Below are 16,942 nucleotides of genomic sequence, written 5' to 3' on the forward strand. Positions count from 1 at the left end.
TTCCAAATAAACCTGTTGGACTATAATCTGGTGTTGTGCGATTTTTAACTTTGAGGAAGAAACGTCAACTCGTAACATCACCTAAACGAAAAAAAAACTACGGACGCTGGAAATCTGAAACAAACGCAGACATGTTGGAGAAATTCAGGTGCTATGAAAACTAGCTATACTGGGGGCCTCGACACGTCCTGAGGAAGGGCTTTTGTCCGACACGTCGATTTTCCTGATCCTCGGATGCTGCCTGACCTGCTGTGCTGTTCCAGCACCACTCTGATCTAAACTCTGGTTTCCAGCATCTGCAGTCTTCACTTTTGCCTACGTTCCACAAATTGTGCCAACCCTGCTGAGTTTCTTCAGCACCCCCTGTGCTTGTTTCAGGTTTCCAGCCTCTACGGTACTTTCCTTTTAAACACTTTCAACCGGGGCCCGAGTGATACCAGTGTGGGTACCATGGGGCTTGTGTTTTTTTTTCTGTTGTTGTTGCAAACAGACACGGTAGGAAGGCAACGTCCAAGATGGCAGCTTGTGAATACGGTCTATCCGTGTGCAAGCAGCTTGTTGACCACCGCCGGCCGGAGCGCTGTCCGCCCCGTCCGACCCTAACGAGCGACGTGATTGGATCCCCTCTGCCGCCTGTGCTCCCGTGGACCAATCGGAAATCCTGATGCATCGGGCTGGGGCCGAAAGGAGGGAGAAGGGGGCGGGGAAAAGGGAGGAAAAAGAACAGGGTGGCGAATGCGCGCGCAGCCTGCGGCCCGTCCAGGTGAAAAGGAAAGGGAGTGGAGAAGCGAGGAAGGAAAACATTTTCTTTTTAAAAAAAATATCCAGAGAGGACGGGGGTGGGTGGGATTTCAAAGAAGGCCGCGAAACGGGAAGGGAAGGAAGAATTTTTCTTTTTTTTTTAAAAAAAAGAGAACGAGTTACCTGAAAGGGGAAAGGGTGGGGTGCCGAACAGACACCGGGCAATTACCAGCAACAGCGGCAGGGGAGGGGGAGGGGAGTTGAAAACCGTCGCCATCCTCCCGAACTCTACCTCCAACCCTCTCCCTCCCCTCAACAACAAACACACTCAATGCATCGTTACAGCCGGGGGTAAGCGACACTTCTTCTTTTCGAGACACTTCACGTCATATGTACATTTAAAACGCGCGTATAAATATCTAATCAACGTGGTGGGGTGGGAAAAAAAGAGGAAAAAAAAACTGGTACTTGTTAATCCTTCAGACGGTTCTGCCCCTCTCCCTCTCCTCCTCCTCCTCCTCCGGCCGCGTGGCTGCGCGAGTGCCGCCAACGGCTTCCCTTTACCAGAATGTTCCGCCAGCCTCGCACGCGCGCCTCGGGCCGTTAACGGACGCTCTCCCTCACCTCGTGTTTGAATTTTTAATTCTCTTCCCCCCCCCCCAACGCCGCGGGTGCTAAAGAGTTTGATTTTTAAAGATATTTTAATTTTCACGTATCACCAATCACAGCCGGGGATCTTTACCCGATGTAATCTCAGTAGTTGGAGGCCTAACTGAGATTTTATTGTTCGCAGTCTTCCCCGTCTTTTTTTTTTAGAAAAGACACAGTTCTGGATATTTAAAGGTCTGGGCCTGTTAGCCTCGGAGTGGGAGTAGGTGGCTGAGGTCGCGCTGCGAGGCCTAGTGTTCAGGCTTCTGAAGCAGTCTTGCCCCGGTTCTAATTGGGATTGCTCTACATCCACACATTCTCCCCACCCACGGGGCGTCGACGTTTTTGGGGGTCGCGTGTTAGCGTTTATTAAACTCTTTGTGAGGCCATGCCGGCTAGTGATCACATCGGCTGCATCCGCAGAGGAGAAGGGAAACCGACTGCTGTCTTGAAGTTAATAGAAACTCTCCCAGGAATCCGGTCTGCGGTGCTGCCCCCGGTGATTCTCAGCCAGTTCTTCACTATCCTTCACTTGCCAAGGGTTTCACATGATAACCCATCCTTCGTTCACATCTATTTCGCCTTCCATGCCCTCAGGTTATGTCATATTCTCGTCATTTTTATCGAGTTTACTGCCCTTTGTTGAGCTTTTGTCGTCTTGTCTAACGTAGTTGTTCATTTCTTCTCAGCAGTAATGGTTTGCATTTATATAACACCAGTTAAACATCTTAAAATGCATTCTTTACAGAAGTACTTTATTTGTTTTAAAAGTTGATTAGAACCATGGAACGTATTAAGGCAGATGACTAAGTGTTCACTCAAACAAGTAGATTTTAAGGGCATGGTCAAAAATCACACCACACTGGGTCATAGTCCCAACAAATTTGCAGCTGCCTAAGGAAGGAGTTGAGGCTCCAAAAGATTGCTGTGTCACATAAACCTGTTTGAGTATAACCCGGTGTTGTTTGATTTTTGACTTTGTCCGCCCCAGTCCAACACTGGCACTTCCACATTAGAGGATATAGGCATTCAGCTTTCAGGGATTCGGCAGTTGCAGGTATAGCCACCCATAGTTGGACAAAGGAAATCAGGGGTATGCAAGTGATCAGAATCTTTCTCATTAAATTTTTGCCCGTGACCAAATCTACTATAAACATGTTTAAGCCTAACCATCATAGTCAAGCTGGTCATCTGATTTCCCATCTGAAATTCTTTCGTATTGCTGCTAGAAAAAAGTCTACTATTCATCATTCTTCTGTTACACGGTAACTTGCGTGTTTTGCACTTGTGCGCTTTTTGCCGTGTACGATTATGTGGTTTGTGCTGTCCATGTAGCACCCTTGGTACGGGTGGAATGCTGTCTTTTTTTTACTGTATCAGTTGTATATGGTAGAAATGACAAAAAAGCTACTCTACTATTCACACATTGCACAGTGGAGCTGTTTGGAGTCCTAGTCAAAATTAACTTAGTCTTTTTATCCCTCTTGCCAGAGGAAGCAAGTATTATTTAAAAATCATTAAGCACTTTGAGAACTTTAGTTTTGGCACAAACCTTTTGCTGTGTTGCGCAACATTAAAATTTAGCAGCATTTTGTGGAATTTTGTATAACGGAGACATTTTATTTCAAGGATAAAAAGCAAAATGCTTTAAATCCTCTATGTATAGCAGTATCTATGGAGAAAAACGGTTTTAGGTAGATGATCTTTCATGGATGCTAGTGTTTTTTTTCTCCACGTATTCTGCCAGACCTCATGAATAATTGCTGCATTTTTTTGTTTTTATTTCAGACTTCCAAAATACACACTATTTTGTTTCTTGTGCTATTTCAAGCATGTTTGTTGGTCGACTTGGACAATTTTAAGTATTGTACTATACTAGTCTATGCACTGAAATTAAGTGGTTCCCACAAATGTTTGTGTACTGTTTGTTTACAGTGAAGCCTGCTTGAAAACATGCAATGAAATTGTAAAACTCTGCTTGTAGTGGGGTTTTTTCCTCCTCTTGGTCATACCACTTCTGTACCTTGAAGTAGATCAATTTTATTGATCCATTTCAGGCCAGTAGGTGTTCGTACTTGTTTTTAAAAATGCCATTATTAATGTGAAGGCTATGAATATTGTGTTTGACTGAAGCTTCCAGTGACACAGTCTTGTTCTATTTAAGATATAGTACTGATACTCCAGGACTGGTTAGAACCTTTCAGAATATCCCAATATGTTTTATTCATTTAGGGGCTTTTCAAATGTAGTTATACAGTCCGATGTACAGCACAGAAACAGACCCTTCGGTCCAACTAGTCCATGCTGATCAGATACCTTAAATTAATTGATTCCCATTTCCCAATATTTGCCCTATCTCCATCTAAACTCTTCCTATTCATATATCTTTCCAGTTGCCTTCTAAATGTTGTAATTGTACCACCCTCCACCACTAACTCTGGCAGTTCATTCCATATATTCTCCACCCTGTGTGAAAGGATTGCCCCGGTGTCATTTTTAAATCTTTTCCCTCTCAGTAAACCTTTGCCCTCTAGCTTGGACTCCCCTACCCTGGGGAAAAGATCTTGAGTATTCATTTTATCTATTCCACTTATGATTTTATAAATCTCTTCAAGGTCAGCCCTCAGCCTCTGATGCTCCAGGCAAAATAGCGTCAGCCTGTTCAACCTCTTCCTATAGCTCAAAGCCTCCAACCTTGGCAACATCCTTGTAAAATCTTTCTGCACCTTTTAGGTTTCATAACATCCTTCTCAGAGCAGGGAGACCAAAATTGAATGCAGTAATCCAAAAGTGATCTAACTTTATTGTAGTCATGCAGTACCAAAGTCTCATGAACAAGAATGAGTTCAATGTATTTTTAATAGCATTGGTTGAGAGATGAATGTTAGACAGGGGACTGAAGAGATGGTGTTAGAGCAGTGACATGGAGAATTTGCAGTCAGTGAGAAGACAGATGGAGCCTTAGTATGACATCTCTTCTGGAAATGGCATCATTAACAATGCAGTAGTTCTGTTCTGCAGTATAGTTCCACTTCAGATTATGGCCTTGTCTTGTGTTTTGTTTTGGCTAAGTACAAGTTACATTGAGATTTTTGGAGGGATTTCCACCTCAAGATGTAGAGTTTTCTCACCGTATCTTGCCAAACTCGTGTCATTGCTTACTTACCCAACCTACGCCACTTGTCATGCCTAATTCTATCTATGTAGTAACCCTTGTAGTGCCTAAATGCAGCTGCCATTTGGCAGATAACCAAGAATTCACTTGTGTGTGTACCATCTTTAAAGGCACATTGTGCACTTGGACAAAGACTCTGCGCTGTTCAGCTTAGATTAGATTACAATGTGGAAACAGGCCCTTCGGCCCAACAAGTCCACACCAACCTGCCGAAGCGTAACCCACCCATACCCCTACATTTGCGCCTTACCTAACACTATGGGCAATTTAGCATGGCCAATTCACCTGACCTGCACATCTTTGGACTGTGGGGGAAACCGGAGCACCCGGAGGAAACACGCTGACACGGGGAGAACGTGCAAACTCCACACAAAGTCAGTCGCCTGAGGCGGGAATTGAACCCGGATCTCTGGCGCTGTGAGGCAGCAGTGCTAACCACTGTGCCACCGTGCCGCCCACACCTGTCTTGCATGGTATCTTTCTGTTTAAAAATCACACAACACCAGGTTATAGTACAAGTTTATTTGGAATCACTAGCTTTCAGAGCACAACTCCTTCAAGTGGTTGTGGAGTTTAAGACCATGAGACACAATTTATAGTAAGAGATTACAGTTTCATACAGTGACATTGAACAAACCTAGATTAAGTCTTTTAGAATGGATTGCATGTTTGTCTTTAATATGTAAATTCCTGAACTACTATTAAGTCACCTTGTCGAGATAACGTAGGGATTTATAAGGTGACATCTCAGCTCAGACATTGTATTAAAGGTGTGAGGTCAGAGTCTGTCTGTATCCCAATCTTGAGTCAGACTGGTTTGATTTCTAAAGTGGAATTCACAAAATATTGCATGTATTGACTGCCTGCAGACTGTGCATTTTTGAGCAAAATAGAATGTATCTGCAAATATAATTCTGCAAATACAAATTCACCCAGAGACTGGTATATGTGTGCTCATGCATGAGACAGAGAGAGAGTATTTGCATGTTTGAAGGCTCGTAAAGTGTGGGTGTGATGGAGTATAAGCCTGGAAGAGGGTGTGGGGGCTGTATGTGTGTGTGTGTGTATTGGGAAAGGGTCTGCGGGAATGTGTATGTGTTTGCATGTGTGGGAGTGTATTGTGTAGTGGGGTAACCTGTAGTGTGATATGAACCCAATATCCCAGTTGAGGCCATCCTCATGGGAACTGAACCTGCCCATCAGCTTCTGCTTGGCCACTTTGCATTGTTGCCTATCCAAAAGTCTGCCTTGGAGGACAGTCACCTGAAGATCCAAGGCCAAATGTCCCAGATCGCTGAAGTGCTCCCTGACTGGGTGGGAACGTCACTGTCTGTTGTTTTTGTGGTGTCCGTTCATCTGTTGTTGTAGCGTCTGCTTGGTCTTGCCAATGTACCATGCCTCAGGCCATCCTTGCCTGCAGCGTATGAGACAGACAATGTTGGCCAAGTCACGTGAGCACCTGCTCTGCGTACACGGTTGGTGGTGTCCCCACGTGTAATGGTGTTATCCATGTTGACACTCTGACACATCTTGCAGTGGTTGAGATGACAGGGTTGTATGTGGTCGATGTTGTTCTAAAGGCGGGGCAATTCGCTGAGAATAATCATTGCATGGTTCCTGACATTCTTGGACAGGGCAAACAATGTTGTCCTGTTTCCCCCACCTCTGTTGAAGCAAAATGCTCAGACACAGTATAGTTTTACCTCCTTTGTCTTTATTCCGGGCCCTGGAGGGAGAGCAAACGATCGCCCATGTGCATAGGACCATGAGGTCTTCTCTGGAACATCATAGTCATGTAACAGAGACGAGCATCCAGATAAGGCAACAATATTGATTGGGTGACCGTTACAATCAATGAGTATCAATAGTAAAGATTAAGCCATCTGCTATTACACAATGAATAATTGGCTTCACATAACAAATACTTTTTACGTTGCTAACTGACCTTGCATACTGAATGCTACCTTATCTTGTTAGATGTCTTGACATAACGACTGCTTTTCCGCCTTGTTAACCCATTACCCTTGCCTCCAGTACCCCATTGTTAACTGTAAGTTCTTATCTGATCTGAGTCATGCTCAGCTGATACTCTTATTTTACAAAACTCAGAATTTAGCTCTTTTCCTGCCTGCTTATACTCTATACACATTTTCAATAAGGGGAAATTGGTACCTGTTGTGCAGGCAGAGACCCAAAGGTCCTGATGGATGGGATGGTGCAGAGGTGGGATTTCCTCTTACCCTGGGACCAGAAGTAAGGCCACCAATTCAATCAATAGAAATTGGAATTGAAAACCAATTGTGACCATCAGAACTATCTGCTTGAAGAAAAACCTCCTTTGATTCATTATTGTCCTTTAAGGAAGGAAAGCTCCCATCATTGCATGGTGAATTAGTAGTGGGACTAAGCCATTATAGTTGGTCCATATGATAGGATCAGTATGAATGATTAACATATACGGTACTTAGCAGATTGAAAAAGCTGGAGGGGAGAAAAAAAGCTCCTTACTAGATATTGGTTTATTTACAACTTTACAACACATTAACTTGGAGACACATCAATGTACTAGAGCCAAGTTTACAGATGACACAAGAATAGATGGGAAGGCAAGTGGTAAGTCTGACAGTTTGCAAAGAAATAGAGACAGGTTAAGCAAGTGGGCAAAACACTTGGCAGGTGGAATATAATGTGGGAAAGGTGAATCTATACACTCTAGCAGGAAGAATTGAGGATTGTTTAAATTTAGGGAGATTTGAATGACGTCGCCTGACAAAGGGGCAACATTTGGAAATCTTCTGATTAACTTGTTTAAGACATTGGTTAGATCTCAGCTGAAGTATTTTGTACAGTTCTGGGTGCTACACAATAGAAAGGATGTAAAGGCATTGGAGAGAGTGCAGAACCAATTTATAAGAATGGGCCTATGGAGGAGAAGTTTATGAGGATAGGTTGAAGAAGTTGAGACTGGTCTGCTTGGAGAGGAAAAGACTAAGGGGGAGGTCTGTTTCAAAATAATAAGGTGGTGTGGATAGGAAGAAATTGTTTTTACTTGTAAAAGAATCTCCCAGAGTGATTGCCAAAAGAAACAACTGTGAGGTAGGGAAATAACTTTTTCACCTGTTAAATAGGGAATAAAATGCATTGTCTGCAAGTGTTGTGGGGCCAGGATCAATTGAGGCATTCAAGAAGGTGTTAGATGATTTATCTCAATGTGCTGGCAGGTGGGACGAGATTGGTTTAGGATATCTGGTTGGCATGGACGGGTTGGACCAAAGGGTCTGTTTCCATGCTGTACATCTCTATGACTCTAATGTACAAGGGTATGGGGAAAAGGCAGGAAATTAAGTCAGTACTGGTCTTCATTTGAAGAGTCAGCAGAGTCACACTGGGCTGCATTGCATTCTTGTGTGCCAAACCACTCCTGTGATTTCCAGAGCAAAGTTTGTTGTTTGTAAGTTGGCTGTAATTGTGTGGGACAGATGAGATGTCTGTTTTTTTTGTAAATTTGTTTTTCATGCTCTTCAGGTCAACCACTAGTCAGAATCCATCTCTGAGAGCAGTGTTATGTTTGCTGGTGTGCAGATAAGACCTTTAGAAACACTTAATGAAATCTAGTTTATATTAAAATGCATTTGCTCATTAAAACGAATGCATGACAAGGTGTTGATGTTTTGCTGCACGATCAATTTTTCCATACCTCTAGCATGTATCAAATAAGTGCTTTAAATGCTCATAAATTTCTACAATAGCCGTTCTCTATACCTTGTGCAAATGAGTAAGACAACTAGTTCTAATGTTAATCAGGATCACATTTTGGGTTTCTTACAATACTGTAGTTAAAAACTGTGATTTAACAGCCACTTGAGTGCATTAGTGAGATATACACTCAACTCTGAGGTCATGGAATGTGGTGCCTACCCACGTGTCACTTAATTTGCCTAAACGTACAGTTTTGGAGTTCAGTAACTGAGTGGTGCTGAACAAAAAGATCTAGAGGTGCAGGTGCCTAGTTCCTTGTAAATGGAGTTGCAAATAGACAGGGTGGTGAAGAAGATATTTGACATGCTTGTCTTCACTGGTCAGTATATTGAGTATAGGAGTTGGGATTCAGTGTTGCGGCTGTACAGGACATCGGTGATGTTGCTTCAGAATACTGCATTCAGTTCTGGTCTCCCTGCTAAATGTTGTTAAGCTTGAAAGAATACAGAAAAAATTTTTCAAAGATGTTGCTGCGATTGAAGGGTTTGGGTTATGGGGAGAGGCTAAATATGCTGGGTGGTTTTCCCTGGAGTGTGGAAGGCTGAGGGGTGACCTTGTAGAGGCTTCATAAAAACTATGAATGGATATGTCTTTCTCCCAGGGTAGGGAAGTCCAAAATTAGAGTGCATAGATTTAAAGGGCAACTTTTTCACACAGAGGGTGGTGTGTGTATGAGGAGGTGGTGGAGACATTTTAAAATACATCTTGATGGGCACATGAATAGGAAAGATTTAGAGGGATCTGGGCCAAATGCTGTCAAATGGGACGATATGAGTTTAAGATATTTGGTTGATGTGGATGAGTTTGCCTGAAGTGCCTGTTTCTGTGCTGTATAACTCTGACTGTTTGAAATGCCTGTAGAACAGAGAGCAGTAGTGAAAGCAGATTTGAGAACCAGAAAGTTTGCAGTAATCCAAAGGATATTTTAAATTGTCATTTCATAGTTATCCAGTATCTTCCTGTCCCTGCCATGCTTTGTAATGAAGCAGTCTTATGCTAGGCATACCTAAAAGTGGGGTGTCAACCTACTGACAGTACAACATACTGTTTTTGAATGGGAAATAGTAGAAGCAGTATGCAACAGTGATCCCACGCCAGCTGATCAGATTTAAACTCTATTATCAACAAAGTGATTATCTTTACATCCTTTTATAAGAGACTGAAGTCTGCAGTTTGCTGTTTCTCTCTCGCTCCTTTCTTAACTAATGGAATGACATATGCCTCATTCCGATCTGCAAAATAATTCCCGAATCTCTGGAATTTTGGAAGATAATCACCAATGCTCACAACACTCAAGTTCCAGTAACTCATTTTTAAAATTGCCACATCCTAGTCCACATTTTCCTTGGTTTAAAGCAGCATATTTTCCTATTTGCTTTTAGTCCATAGTCCTAAAGAAAGGTCTTCGCTTTGTGATATCAAATAACATTCAAAGGCATTGGATACAGCAAAGGCTATGGACCCTGACAACATTCTGGTAATAGTAATGAAGATTTGTGCTCTAGAGCTATCTGTGTCCTACCCAGGTTGTACCAGTACAGTTATGACATTGACATTTAGCCAACAATGTGGAAAATTATATAATTGTGTCCTGGACAAATCCAACTTGGCCAATTATTATCTAAGCAGCGTCATTAGGGCTCTTGCTCAAAACGTGGACTCTCCTGCTCCTCAGATGCTGCCTAACCTGCTGTGCTTTTCCAGTATCCCACTCTTGACTCTGATCTCCAGCATCTGCAATCTTCACTTTCTATTGTCTAAGCAATCAACTCTTGGTTATCAACAAAATGATTTGAAAAAGTTTTTGATAGGACCATTAAAAGACACTTACAAAAGAATAACCTCATTGACAGTCAGTTTGAGTTCTGCTTGGACGCCTGGTGGGATGAGAGTGACTGGCCTTAATATCAAGGTGTTATTCAACTGAAAGGAGCTCGAGCAAAACTGGAGTCAACTGGAATTAGGCAAAAATCTCTGGTGGTTGGCATCATACCTAGCATAAAGGAAAATAAAGTGATGAAATCAGTTTAACCGTTCCACGATATCACTGCAGGATTTCCTCAGTACTGTCTTTAGTTGCTTCATAAATGATCTTCCTTCCATCAAAAAGGTCAGTGAGGATAGTCACTGATTTTGCCATTTTCATGACTCCTTAGATACTGAAGTAGTCCATGCTGTATTAAGCAAGACCTAGACATAATCCATACACGTACCACCTTTTGCGTGTTAAAGTTGCGCCTTAGGTTTCTCTTGTATCTTTCACCTCTCATCCTAAACCTATGCCCTCTAGTTCTGGACTCCCCGACCCCAGGGAAAAGACTTGGTCTATATATCCTATCCATGCCCCTCATGATTTTATAAACCTCTATAAAGTCATCCCATAACCTCCACTCCAGGGAAAACTCCAGCCTGTTCAGCCTCTCCCTATGGCTCAATTCCCCAACCCTGGCAACATCTTTGTAAATCTTTTCTGAACCCTTTCAAGTTTCACAACATCTTTCCGATAGGAAGGAGACCAGAATTGCACGCAATATTCCAACAGTGGCCTAATCAATGTCCTGTACAGCCACAACACAACCTCCCAACTCCTGTACTCAATACTCTGACCAATAAAAGAAAGCATACCAAATGCGTCCTTCACTACCCTATCTGCCTGCGACTCCACTTTCAAGGAGTTATGAACTGCACTCCAAGGTCTCTTTGTTCAGCAATGCTCCCTAGGACCTTACCATTAAGCGTATAAGTCCTGTTAAGATTTGCTTTGTCAAAATGCAGCACCTCGCATTTATCTGAATTGAACTCCATCTGCCACTTCTCAATCCATTTGTCCATCTCATCAAGATCCCATTGAAGAATACTCAAAACTCAGCTAGAACAGAAAGATACAGCGCAGTACAGGCCCTTTGGCCCTCGATGTTGCACCGATCATCGAGCTCTGGCAACATTTGTGGACAGAGCTACAAAATTAATGTTGATAGAGTTTAACCTTGCACAATTCTCCCAGACTGCTTCAGACAACTCTTGCTTCATATCTCTATAATTGGCCATCCAAAATTTCTTAAAGGTAAAGAAAACAGAAGCTCTACACAGTCCCCACCCACCCCCACAAATTTTGAGCAAAAGGAGTGAGTAATAAATATTTAATCAATAGCACTAATGGCAGTGGACCAATATGGAACACAGCAACAAGGGCAGGATTTTCTAGCATGGAGCATATTTTATCACTCTAAAAATTCATTCATTTGATATTTCTGTTATATCTAGGCTAGCATTTATTGCCCATTTTTTGTTAAGCCATCTTTGATACTTTAATAATGAGTTTTGTTTTGTTTATTTCCTAATTCGAGGCAGCATCTGAGGAGCAGGAAAATCGACGTTTCGGGCAAAAGCCCTTCAGGGCCTCCTGATGAAGGGCTTTTGCCCGAAACATCGATTTATCTGCTGCTTGGATGCTGCCTGAACCGCTGTGCTTTTCCAGCACCACTGTAATCTAGAATCTGGTTTCCTGCAACTGCAGTCCTTGTTTTTACCTTATTTTCTAATTAGTCATTTACAAGAATAACATTGGGCCACCAGTTTGTTGTTCATGATATGGAGTTTAACATCACTAGACAATAAAGTCCACAGGTCTTAGAAAAAGTGGATAGGTATCAGGTATTGCTAAGTTTCGGTTTGTGTTTGTTGTATGGTATCCAGTCAAAGAATGCTTGTGGACCAGGGCTGTGAAAGATATAAAAGCATAGAGAGAGATCTACTTTCAGTTTAAAAGAGGACAAGGGAACATTTTTTTTCAATTTGAGTGCAGAAAATTCTATTCTTCAACGCAGTCATTAATGTTGAGTCACATTTCGTGTTTACTAATCTCCCACATTGCTTAATTGAACTTTTCTATGATCTAATTAGAATTTTCTATTCAATCAAAAATAATCTGCAAAGGGCAAGAATGTTTGAAGAAACAATAATAAAATTCTTGGATGTATACCTTTAATTCCCAAATTCAAACTTGTAATTTTAGTGAGCTCTGATGCTGGTTCTTAAGATAAATTTCACTCATTTCCAAGAACAAGTAGGAAGAGTTTGTGAGCTTTGATTTATAACCTCAAATCCAGATTCCTGCTGACCTCTAACCGTTTAATCTCTTGCTTGAGCAGAATATATCTTTTTGCCTGAAAAAATATTCAAGGACTGTGCTTCCACCACCTTTTCAGGAAGACAGTTCTGAATTTTCAAACTTCTGAGAGGGGGAAATAAAAAGTTCCACCTCATCTGTTCTAAATGAATGACCCCTGATTTATTAAACAGGACACATAGTCCGAGATTCTCCTGCAAGAGAAAACATCCTGTTGTTAGGTTCTTTTCCTGAGGTTTTACACGAGAGATGCAATTCACACATACCAACTTTTGCAAACAGTTGAAGTTTATTAAAGCTTATACAAGCTAGGTGACCCCATTTGACCTCTCTTGCAACCGTGTCAGGTTAAGTCAAAGCGAGGCACTGAACAAAGAAAATACATCCCCTTCATACAGGTCAGTTGGCCGTGCTGACAGATACTCTGGCCACGCCCTCAGTCACATGCAACTCAAGATTCCCCCCCCGACCCCCGTTACACTAAGTCACATGTTACCCCAGGTACAATGACAGGATGAGATCATCCTCAGTGCAAATGCCCTAATCCTGGGGAATAGTTATGCAGATGATTTCCTGACAAATTCCCCAAGACAATGCAGGTGTGACATATTTCTGACCAGAAAGCATTTCTGAATGGATGAGATTGAACAGTAGTTTTGCTTGACAATAGCAAGAGGGAATAGAAGTAAATGACTGTCTAATTGGGGTGTGGGTGATTCGCATACTTGCCTGACTCGTCCCCACCCAAAGGTGTCATATTAAATGTTGTTATGGAAAACAAAAGCTTATGATCTAAGGGGATAGCGTATTCAAGTGGATTTAAAATAAATAGGAAGCAGGAAATGACATCACCATCCCAAAGAAACCCAAACATGTAAGTAGAAAGCAGGAAACAACAGTGCTTCGTCCAGAGGCTCAATGAAGATATTAGATTAGATTAGATTCCCTACAGTGTGGAAACAGGCCCTTCGGCCCAACAAGTCCACATGGACCCTCCAAAGAGCCACCCACCCAGACTCGTTCCCCTACATTTACCCCTTCACCTAACATTACGGGCAATTTATCATGGCCAATTCACCTAACCTGCACATCTTTGGACTGTGGGAGGAAACCGGAGCACCCGGAGGAAACCCATGTAGACACGGAGAGAATGTGCAAACTCCACACAGACAGTTGCCCGAGGCAGGAATTGAACCCGGGTCTCTGGTGCTGTGAGGCAGCAGTGCTAACCACTGTGCCACCCACATACTCTCTGCAGTCTCACTAGTTCCCTGTATAACTGAAGCATAACCTTTCAATTTATGTATTCCATTTCCCTTGCGAGAAATGAGCTATTCTACTCTCTTTCCTAATTATTTTCTATACCTGTGTATAACCGGTGTATAACCTTCTGCAGTTTATGCCTGAGGTCACCCAGATCTTTGCAGCTCAACTTTGCAATCTGTCATCATTCAGATGAGGCTTTTTATTCTTCATGCCAAATTAGACATTTTCACACATTGTACTTTATGTGCCATATCTTTGACCACTCACCTCACCTCACGATATCATTTGGAACTCCCTTGTGTCCTCTTCACAACTTACTGATGAGGCAAAGGTTGGTAAGCGAGTAACTTTGGCAACCATACCTTCTATCCCTTCATCTAAGTCATTAATATAAATTGTAGACCATGTTTCCTGTGACATATCACTTGTTGTATACTCTCAACCTGAAAATACCTATTTATCTTAAATCCACTTCAAACCATAAGCTTTTGTTTTCCACAATAACATTTATTGCGATACGTTATCAAATGCTCCTGAAAATCTAAGTGCAATGCATCTACCAATATCCCCTTCTTCCGCTGTTTGTGTTTCCTTCTCAAAGAACTCATTAGTCAAACATGATTTCCCTTTCACAATACCATGTTGACTTTGTTTATTATCTTTACCTTATCCAATTTCCTTGCTATAACCTCTTTAATAGTAGCCTCTAACATTTTCCCATTGACAGATGTTAAGCTGACTGGCCTCATGTTTCCTGCTTTGTGTCCCTCCCTTCTTGAATAAAAGAGTTGCGTCACTACCTTCCATTTCAAACTGTTACCAAATCAATGAAGGTTTGCTGAGCTAAAACCAGTATGTCACCTATCTGACTGGCCATTTCTTTTAAGATGAAGTCTGTCATTTACTTGTCAGCCCACAGCTCCAACAATTTACTTCTCTGGTGATCTGATTTCTTGATTTATTGCTGCTTTTGGGATGTTACTGGTACCTTTGAAAGTGAATTCATTAGCCATTTCCTTATTTTTCATGATTAATTCTGCAGTGTCACTTATTATCAGAACAAAGCTTTCTTTGTTAGCTTTTTGTATCTGTTTTTATATTTCTAAGTAGCTTTCTCTCAAACTCTTACTTTTTTCTTTTTATTAATTGTTTTGTTCATTTTTTTTGCTGTTTTTTCAAATTTTGTCCAACCTTTTAACCTTGCGCAATTATTCTTCTAATTGCAATTTCTTGTTAACCACAGATGAAATTTTCTTTCTTGTTGGAATGTATTTATTCTGAAATATAACCTGTCTATTCTGAAATATAACCTTACGTTTCATTGCATCTCTATTTGCCAAACGTTTAACCTAATTTTCCAGTTCATTTTAGCCAGCTTTGCATTCATGCCCTCATAATTGCCCTTATAAAAACTTATCTGACTCATTCCTCTCTTCCTATTTCAATTGGGTGTTGTGGATGCTGCTTTAATATGAGACCATGAAATAATTGTATGTCATTTCACAATACTAGGTCTAGTATACAGGTAGTTCTTGAATAATGCGAGTTCAGGCAGCGTGATTTGCTTATAATATCACTAAGGAGTTAAGGAATGGGAGTTTAGAGAATGCTTACCTCTGTTCACAGTAGCCCAATTTCAGCGGTGATCGTTTTGCACGTTTCGTCCTGCGCATGAGCCGATATCAGCAGCATTCTACGCATGCGCCGGTGTCAGTGCAAGTCTTCGTGTCATCTACACATGCGCGGATGTCAACTGCCAACAGAGCAGTTTTCTGTGAGAGGTACCGTACACAGCAGGTTTCAGAGAGATCCAATGAGCAGCTTCTTGTGAAAGGTACACGACTCCTAGAATATCTCTTTCTTTGAAAAAATGAGGGAGCATAGTGACAAAAATGTTAGCAAGAAGTGTATTGATGAAATTGTAGTCGGTGAGCACAAAAGGCTATAATACAAAGAAACTAGATAATATGAAGCATTTTGAGCATAAGGAGAGAATGTGATATAGCTTGCTTAATAGGAATAAGGAAGTATACCATATGCACAAGAATGACCCTCTGCCTCTGCATTAACAATATTTTTTAAATGTACAATGTTAAATTTACTTTTGTTTCTTTGGTAAGTATGATTTATACCTTCATCTAGACAATGCTATACTTTGTGTTAGACCTTTGGGTGATCATGAGTGATATTTCCTGCTGGTCTGCCCCAATTCAACTTTTCCTATCGGCCCCATTATTTATGTTAAGCGATTTTTCTCTGGAATGCAACTATGGTGTAATAGGTGTTATGGACTAGACCAGCTTATGCAAAACATTCTTAAGCAGGCAGCCAGGACCATAACTTTGCAATTTACTTTGGTAAGTGTACAGTGAAAATTACCTAGAGTAAGTTAGTGAGGTTGACTACTAGGTTTTAAAACAGAAAAATTTATTCACAAAATTACATAATGAAACACAGAACAGAATAATGAACATCTACAGAACTCAGTCTATCCAAACTAGACTTAATTATGCTGTTCCAAATATATACCAGTCCAAATAAGCAAACCTCCTTAACAGTAAAAATGGAACAGATGCTTACTGGTTGAAGTTAGAAGGGCAGAAAGGGAGAGAGAGCCTGTTTCCACAAAGCTGAACTCCTAATTTGTTCTGGACTGAACTGCTCAGCAAGAGAGTTGACCACACCCCTTTCATTATATATGTCACTTCTAAAACATGACCACTTTGGCCTGAAAGAGTCGGGAGTGTGTTGCTTGGGCTTATGCCTGAAACGTTGATTCTTGTGATCCTCATGCTGCCTGACCTCTGTGCTTTTCCAGCAACACACTGTCAACTCTGAAGTCTCATCTGTTTTCATATTAAAGGGTATCGAGAGGCCTTTTTGTTTCTTTGTACCAAACCAGTCTGATCGGAAGTGGGAGCTGTTTATGACCCTCTGAAAGAAACCAAAGGCACAGTATTCTTGAGAAAAGGAAAAGCTTTTAGAGAAAAGGGACCAACTTTGTGATATAGGAGAATGATTTTAAGTCTGCTCGCTGGTTTACTGCAGAATGTGCTGTTCTAGAAAATTGCCCTGAAAGCATTCTACCAACTCTTCATCTCGGCTCTCTTTGTCCGTCTGAACTTTACCAATGAATTGTGGATTAAAATCTCCCAAGATTATTGCCATGCCTTTCTGACAAAGTCTCAGTATTTCTTCCTTTATGCCTCTCCTTGCTGTGTGAT

The 16,942-nt window shown here is 41.5% G+C and overlaps 1 protein-coding gene across 5 annotated transcripts in view; it reads left to right on the top strand.

Annotated features, from left to right (window-relative positions):
* The first annotated feature begins 714 nt into the window (after nt 1-714).
* Nucleotides 715-16,942, top strand: part of dicer1 (dicer 1, ribonuclease type III) — a 188,320-nt gene continuing 172,092 nt past the window's right edge. For 2 of the 5 annotated variants that reach the window (XM_043696920.1, XM_043696921.1), the window contains exon 1: nt 715-1,092. The gene's annotated coding sequence lies outside the window, so the exon portion shown is untranslated. Of the gene's footprint in view, nt 1,093-1,669; nt 1,987-16,942 lie in introns of those variants that run through there. The other 3 variants (XM_043696916.1, XM_043696915.1, XM_043696918.1) reach the window with 2 other exon arrangements.

Source organism: Chiloscyllium plagiosum, chromosome 10, assembly GCF_004010195.1.
Source record: "Chiloscyllium plagiosum isolate BGI_BamShark_2017 chromosome 10, ASM401019v2, whole genome shotgun sequence".
NCBI lineage: Eukaryota > Metazoa > Chordata > Chondrichthyes > Orectolobiformes > Hemiscylliidae > Chiloscyllium > Chiloscyllium plagiosum.